The sequence below is a fragment of the Mastomys coucha genome, unplaced genomic scaffold (genome assembly GCF_008632895.1).
Source record: "Mastomys coucha isolate ucsf_1 unplaced genomic scaffold, UCSF_Mcou_1 pScaffold22, whole genome shotgun sequence".
NCBI classification, from domain to species: domain Eukaryota; kingdom Metazoa; phylum Chordata; class Mammalia; order Rodentia; family Muridae; genus Mastomys; species Mastomys coucha.
The window spans coordinates 52487153-52495030 of NW_022196905.1; the positions used below are offsets into that span (position 1 = coordinate 52487153).

The 7878-nt window shown below is 33.8% G+C and overlaps 1 pseudogene; it reads left to right on the forward strand.

Moving 5' to 3' along the window:
• The first annotated feature begins 5039 nt into the window (after positions 1-5039).
• LOC116071580 lies at positions 5040-5158 on the forward strand (annotated as a pseudogene).
• Positions 5159-7878: the final 2720 nt, after the last annotated feature.

Here is a 7878-nt window from a genome sequence, read left to right on the forward strand (position 1 = left end):
GACGATATCCACATAGGTCACTGAACATGAAGAGGTAGGGCTGGTGAAATGGTGAAGTTAGCACATCTACACAGTTCACTGAACATGGATAGATAGGGCTAGTGCATGTGTGGATCCTTCACTCCTACATTTGATCCCTTTGGTCTATGAAAGCACCTCCAAGCTAAAGAAAGAAAAATCTGGATACCAACATAGCCACAAAATCTTACAACTACAATCTATCCTTTCTCCAAGATGTGCTTGGGCAATAGTGGTGCAGAACTTGTGAGTGTGGCCAACTATGTTTTATTTCATTTATAGCCCATGTCAGGCGAGGGAGTCCATGACTTACACTGCCTGGATGGCTAGGAACTAGAGAATAGATAGCCAAGAGACCTAGGATACAACCAAACATTCGAGCCCACCCCCCACCTAAAAATATCAATGAAACGAATCTTAATAATGCTTTGCTATAGTAATATACTAGACAAGATTCCTTATCCAGTTTTATCGAAGATGTTTCCTGCAGCAGCAGATAAGAGCAAGTGAGGGAACCCACAACCAGACATTATTCAGAGACATTCTAAATTGGAGGTATCCATAGGACATCTCCACTTGGAGATTGTGGAGCCCTCTGAGAGTGGAGAACAAAGATTGTAGTAGTCATAGGGGGATGGAGACACCAAGAGGACATAGCCCACCAAAACTAATTTGGGTTCACAGGGTACATACGGAGAATGGAATGGCAAGATTCTGCAGCAGGTCTTTTGAATGTTTGTTATGGCTGTTAACTTGGTTTTTCTGTGGAACTCCAAAAAAATGGGAGTAGGTATTTCTGTGAATATTGTCTGGTCTTGAGACTCCTTTCCTCCTGTTGGGTTACCTTGCCCAGCCTTGATATGAGGGCTTTTGCCTTTTCTTCGTGCACTGTTTTGTCATCTTTCATTGTTGTCTCTCGGATGCCTGATTTTTTTTTTTTCTGAAGAAGAAGAAACAAGAATATCGTGATCTGGCATATAGCGGGAGCTGCAAGGAGTAGAGGGAGAGAAAAATATTGTCGGGATGTACGGACATATTGTCTGAGAGAAGAGTCTATTTTCTTTTCTTCTTTTTCTTTAAGATTTATTTGTTTGTTTTATGTAAGTACACTGTCACTGTCTTCAGATACACCAGAAGAGGGCATCGAATCCCGTTACAGAGAGCCACAATGTGGTTTCTGGGAATTGAAATCCAGACCTCTGGAAGAGCACTCGGTGATCTTAACCGCTGAGCCATGCCTCAGCCCAGAATCTATTTTCAATAAACAATAAAAAATAAATTGGACATAATATAAGCAATAGAAAGAAATGAGTGGCTCATGTATTCACACATTCAGTAACACCATAAAAACAGTAAATAGCAAGCAATGAAGTGGAGAATAAATAGAGATGAAAAATATAAAAAAATTTAAAAATGCAAAAATAAAAATTATATAAATTTATATTTAAATATATTTTAAGATGTGCAAGTATAAGTATATGTTTATATACATAAATAAATATATAATATATACACAAAATAAAAAAATATATAAAAGTATAAACAGTCAAAAAATTAAGCATAGTATATAAACACAACTATGTAATATAACAAGGAAGTTTGACCAAGTAGCTTATCACTGAGGAATAAATGTCTATAAACTAATGAAGTGAGTGAAGTCATAATTACTGTTTCAATTTCAAGTGTTAAATAAATGAACGGCTCCTCCTTTAAGTGAACTCTATCTAAAAGTTCTATTTGTGTTTCTGAAAAGAAGTAACAAACCCAGACACTACTGTAGATGCCAACAAGTGCTTGCTGACAGGAGCCTGATATAGTTGTCTCCTGAGAGGCTCTGCCAGTGCCAGACAAATACAGAATTGGATATTCACTGCCATCCATTGGACTGAGCACAAGATCCGCAATGGAGGAGCTAGAGAAAGGACCCAAGGAGCTGAAGGGGTTTGCAGCCCCTTAGGAGAAACAACAATATGAACTAACCAGTACCTCCAGACCTCCCAGGGACTAAACCACCAACCAAAGAGTACACATAGAGGGACTCATGGCTCCAGCCGCATATGTAGCAGATGATGGCCTTGTGGGACATCAATGAGAGGAGAGACCCTTGGATTTGTGAAGGCTTGATGCCCCAGTGTAGGGGAATGCCAGGACATGGAAGCAGTAGTCGGTGGGTTAGTGAGCAGTTGAAGGGGGGATGGGATGGGGAGTTTTTGAAGGGGAAATGAGGAAAAGGGATAATATTTGAAATGTAAATAAAGGAAATACCTAATAAAAAATATAAAGAAAGAAGTTGCATCAGCAATGATAAGCCAGTCATCTAGTTCAGTTTCATGTCAGTTACAGATGAATAAAAGCACAATCATGTCCTTAATTTTTATTTGGAACATGTTCCAAAATAACTTCAATAAGTAGTCATAATTATTCATGTTATTTTCAAATTTGAACTCAAATAATTTTACACAGTATGGCATCTCAGAACTACCCTATATTTCCTAACCATTTACCCATATTCCTTCCTTTACTCCAAAATTGGTATTTTATTTTCCTTGATTATTGTTGTCTAATACACACATTTAGTTGTTACATGTATGAATATGAATATATGTACTTGAATCACTATTCCCATGTGCCTACTAGGTATAGTACACATATAAATGAAATCAGCATTTATGTTTCTGAAAGTCACTTATCCTTATTATCATATCTCCTGCCCCATATGTCATGAACATTACAGGATTTCACATTTTATGGCTGAGTAATTTCAGTGTGCATGTTTCATATTTTAATACATCTGACTGTTATTAGATAATATGGTCATTTCCTATCTTGCCTATTATAAATAGTGCTACCATAAGTATGAAAATGCAGATATTTTTCAACACTGTTTTATGTAACTAAAGAAGGTAATCATAAATCATATAACCAGTATGTTTTCAGGTCTTTTGAGAATCTTACAGTTTTATTGCCTTATCATATTTTATATTTCTAAGATTATTAATAAAAGCTGCTCTAACTGGGATAATGCAATATTGTATTGTATTTTTATATGAATTCCAGTGATGATTGGAGAGAGTTTTTAATTGATTGATTGAGAGATATTGAATCCACCTGTGTCTTTTTTTTTCTTTTTTTTGGCTTTTTTTTTTTTTTTTTTTTTTTTTTTTTTTTTTTTTTGAGACAGGGTTTCTCTGTATAGCACTGGCTGTCCTGGAACTCACTCTGTAGACCAAGCTGGCCTCAAACTCAGAAATCCCTGCCTGCCTCTGCCTCCCAAGTGCTGGGATTAAAGGCATGCGCCACCACTGCCCGGCACCCAACTGTGTCTTAGTAAGGGTTTTACTGCTGTGAACAGACACCATGACCAAGGCAACTCTTATAAGAAAAACATTTAATTTAATAAGGAAAAATACAAACAAAAACACAAAACAAGAGAATATGGATACCAAAAATTGATTTAAAAAAAAAATACCCATGGAGTCTTTGTTGTGTTAACAAAGTACTCTTGGATATAGCATTAGCCCTGAGCAGTGAACTCCTTTTGACAAAACTGAGTTTTCCATTGCTTGGAGCTATAGAAAATTCCTTGACTGATTATGGGTGGGATTGTGTCTTATTCTAATTCTCAATGGTAGTATTGAGTCTATGGTGAGTCTGTGTAGTTCTTGTGTGTCTTGTCACAGTGTCTATGAGTTCATATGTAGGAGTACTGTTGTATCTGGAAGATTCTGTTTCCTTAGAAACAATTTTATTTCTACCGTGCTTGATACCCTTAACTCCATAACTTTGTTCTGCTATATGTATGACATTTTCAAAGAAAGGTAGAATGTATGGGTGGTAAAATTATGGTGGAACTGGAGAATCCAGTGGCAAATCTTCTAACACAGTAATGAAAAACACATCTGATAGCTCTGATGAGATATTAATTGAAAATGATTTGGTTTGAAAAAATAAGATAATTTATTGATATGAATATGGTAATAAAATAATTTAGTATTCAATGCAATAATTTGAGTGCTGTAGCTTTTCTGCTGAAAATTTCCCATTAAAATGTGAATCTAAAATTTGAAATGACTTGTAATGTAGTAGGAACTCATGACTACATGACACAGATAAGCTATTCCAAGGGGTCCTTTTCAGAGTACCAAATAAAATTAGACTCAGCAGGATCAAAGCTAGCAGTGTGATTAGAAATATAAATAGTCTAAACCAAATTCCTTTGATTTTTAAATAGTTTTATAGCATTATGCCTCCATGAAGCACTTCTACTTTGCTATACATTTGAAATATAAAAGTAATTTTTTTTTAGTATGATTCTTTGGAAACTCATATTTAGGAATAAAAGTAAAAATTTAAGCAGATAGTTCTTTTCTTTAAAGGACAGATTTTTAAAGGAAGAAATATACATTTTACCTGTCTTATTTGGTTTAAAACATATTCCACTGCAAATTCAATGTGAACATGAGGTTATCTAAAAGCCAGAGAGTCTATGTATGTTGCTTAGAGGATTTCAGTACTTCACCTTATGTTTGACACACACTCTCCATGGAGATACTGTTTGAGGAGTCTAAGCCATCACCTGCAACTGATCATATGCTTTTCATTTTACATACTTAGGGGCAGGTGGTTTTATTTATAATCTTAACCTCATCTACAACAGAATTAACAGTAAAGAAGGGTTGTGCTTTGTTTTCTTATTTTTCTGGAGGTTCAAGCTGTCTGGTTAATTCATCCAGCGCTTTTTGATCTGTTAGTTTTGGTTCTGCTATATAGATTGGTATATACGAAGTTGATGAACTGATTCATTAAAAAGGTGTTTATAAGGTACAATGTACATAGTAAATGTTGAAAAACTAATTACAGGACTTATCACGTATCTCATGCACTAATTTGAGAAGTATAATTCTAATGTTAAGGTTGTTGTCATCATGTCTTAATGACAGATTCCATCATGAGCCATATAATTCATCACAAATAGCCAAATAACTTTTAGAAGCAAACACCAAGTCAAAGATTAAACTATTGTCTATGGCCATACAACCCTGAACGCACCCGATCTCATCTGACCTTGGAAGCTAAGCAGGGTCGGGCCTGGTTAGTACTTGGATGGGAGACTGCCTGGGAATACTGGGTGCTTTAGGCAAAAAAAAAAAAAAAAAAAAAAAAAAAAAAAAAAAAAAAAAAAAAAAAAAGATTAAACTATCAATAAAAGAAATGTATTGACAACTTCTCAAAAGTCTTTTCTTAAACTTGTTTAATATAAACATAAATATCTAATTGGTAAAAAGTATGGATGTATAACAAGAAAATAGCTTTTGTAGTTTTAGGCTATAATATGAATGAATATATAGAAATGAGTTGAAAAGAAATGCATCTTTGATTCAAGTTGAAAACCAAATACATCCAAGTAAGTTTTCCATAATAATTTTACATTCATCTGAAACAAATCACAAGATATGTCTTTCTGTGCATAAAGTGGAGGTGAAAAATGGCATGAGGAATGAACTGAGGCCTCTTTTAGTTTTACAGGGCTTTAGGCCAAGAGAAAGGCAGATCAAGGAAGCGTCCAGCATAAGAGTGAAGTTAAGATGTATTGCTCTTATTTATAGGTGTTATGTTCTTCTCTGGAACATATTTTTACCTTGAACTGTAGCTGTAAATTCTTGGAAGAAGGCCAAAGTGGACTTTGTTTAATGGTGGCAAATGTAGCAGCTATGTGGAATGCCAAGCAGAACTTGAGCACTAGTTTAATTCATGCAGTTGAGTTCAGTTGAACAATATAGCTAGGCATTGCACTTTTAAATGCCTTTCACTAATCAGTGTGGAAAGGATTGTTCCCTGACAAGAGCTGTATATGGAACACTGGTAATAAGAGATGCTAATTGCCATTTGAAGATCTTCACCTGAATCACTAGGGGTTGGAGATGGAATCTATAGGAAGTGTGCACCATACCAGTGGATCCATACTGAGTGGTACTAATATAAAGGAATCAATTTGAAGTTTGTATGAATCGATAGTACAAAACTACTGGGATTTGAACCATTGTAACATGAACTATATTTTTCATGTTTGGGGAATTGTGCATTACACATAACATTTATGTGATCATAACAATAAAAATTTTATCTTGTCTATAAGGGAAATGATGCTAATAACAATAAAGTATTAACCTATTTTTATTAATAGACATGATATAAATAAGAAACATTTGAAAAATTGACCTATTATTTATAGGAATCTAATATCAAAGCTGTGAAATAATGGAATATGAATCAGGTAGAAAAATGTCACCCAATCTTTATATCTCTTATATTACAAATGATCCTATTTTATTATCAAGGTGATAAAGGGTTTATACTGTTGCATAAAAAGTTCTAGGAGGGCATATTTATGCTTGTTTTTGCCATTCCCAAAGCAACTTTGGCAATTTCTAACAATTCATTGTGTTGTTGTTTAGGCAATGTAATCTGAGATATCCTGGAATTTATTATGTATTTGAAGAAGATCTTGAATGTCTTGTCTTTGTATCTCCATCATCCAAGTACAGTAATTATAACTGTGGTTCAGCCACTACACAAAACTTTAATATTTTTCTTGGTATCAATAGAACTATTGAAGAGCTTTGGTTTTCTAACAGTCTGATGATCTCATTTTTGATATTAACTCATTCATATTGGAATGGTTTTATATATGGAAAATACATGCTATCGTGTATTTTTATATGTGAAATATAATCATTTGGAATTCTGTCCTGATGAGTAATTAATGAATGGTTATCATGCTGACTGTAAATTCATCCCTCTGGTGACCACAGATCACAGAAGATTCATGTAATCAGTATTATTTTTCTTTTACCTTAACATGGGAGACAATAATGTCAACCTAAAAGACTGAGCCATCAGCCTTAAGGATCAAAGAAAGACTTTACAGATTTATTTTCAATTTTAAAACATCTTGTGTAGACTGTGCTCCTTATAGTTTTTATTTCTTTAAAACACAGAAAATGATAATCATAACTATTTAAGGTTGCTAAGAAGTTCTTAAAATAATACAAAAAAATACTTTAATATGTTCATGATTTGATTGTTTAAAGTAGTCCAGAAAAAATTTTTGGAAGTTTAAAGTTCCTGGTTTCAATATGATACTTTATTTTGTTTTGTGTAAATGCTTTACTTTCATTTTATCAAAGTTTGACTCTTGCCTCCTATGATATTGCTGTTCAGAATATTCACTAAATTGTCAATATCATCTATCTGCTTACTTGTGTGAAAATTAATTACAATATTTATAAATACTTGGATAGCTCTAAGATCATTCATATATGTTTTTATAACCTTTACCAATCACCAGTAGCATCTTGGGGTTCAGTTTATTCCTTTTATTTAAAGACTTTGGCTCAGGGACCAATATTTAAGGACAAGCAGTATTCTTTCTCATTCACATTCCTACTCTAATTCAGGTTTTTTGTGAATGGAATCCATAGCTATACAATGGGAAAGGTGAGATTAATTTTGGTGAAGAATAGGTTAAGATGGAAGTAGATGGTACTTTACATCTCGATGTCTCAGGACCTGGCTATAAACAGTTTCTCAATCACCAGGAGTGATGTCTATAACTATCAGTAATTTAAACTATATATTTTTTCTTCTACAGTGACAACTTATTTCCAAAATATGACACCTTGTGGCACTGATGGAGAAGTAAGGTTACTGTCCTCACATATTTGCTTATCAAATATTAGCAGAAGTATCAATCTATTTTGTATTGAGCATATACTTTTTATTTTTCCTTGTTCTTTTCTTTGATTTAATTTTTGATTCATATACATTTTTGATATTTGAGTAAGTTGAATGATATAATTT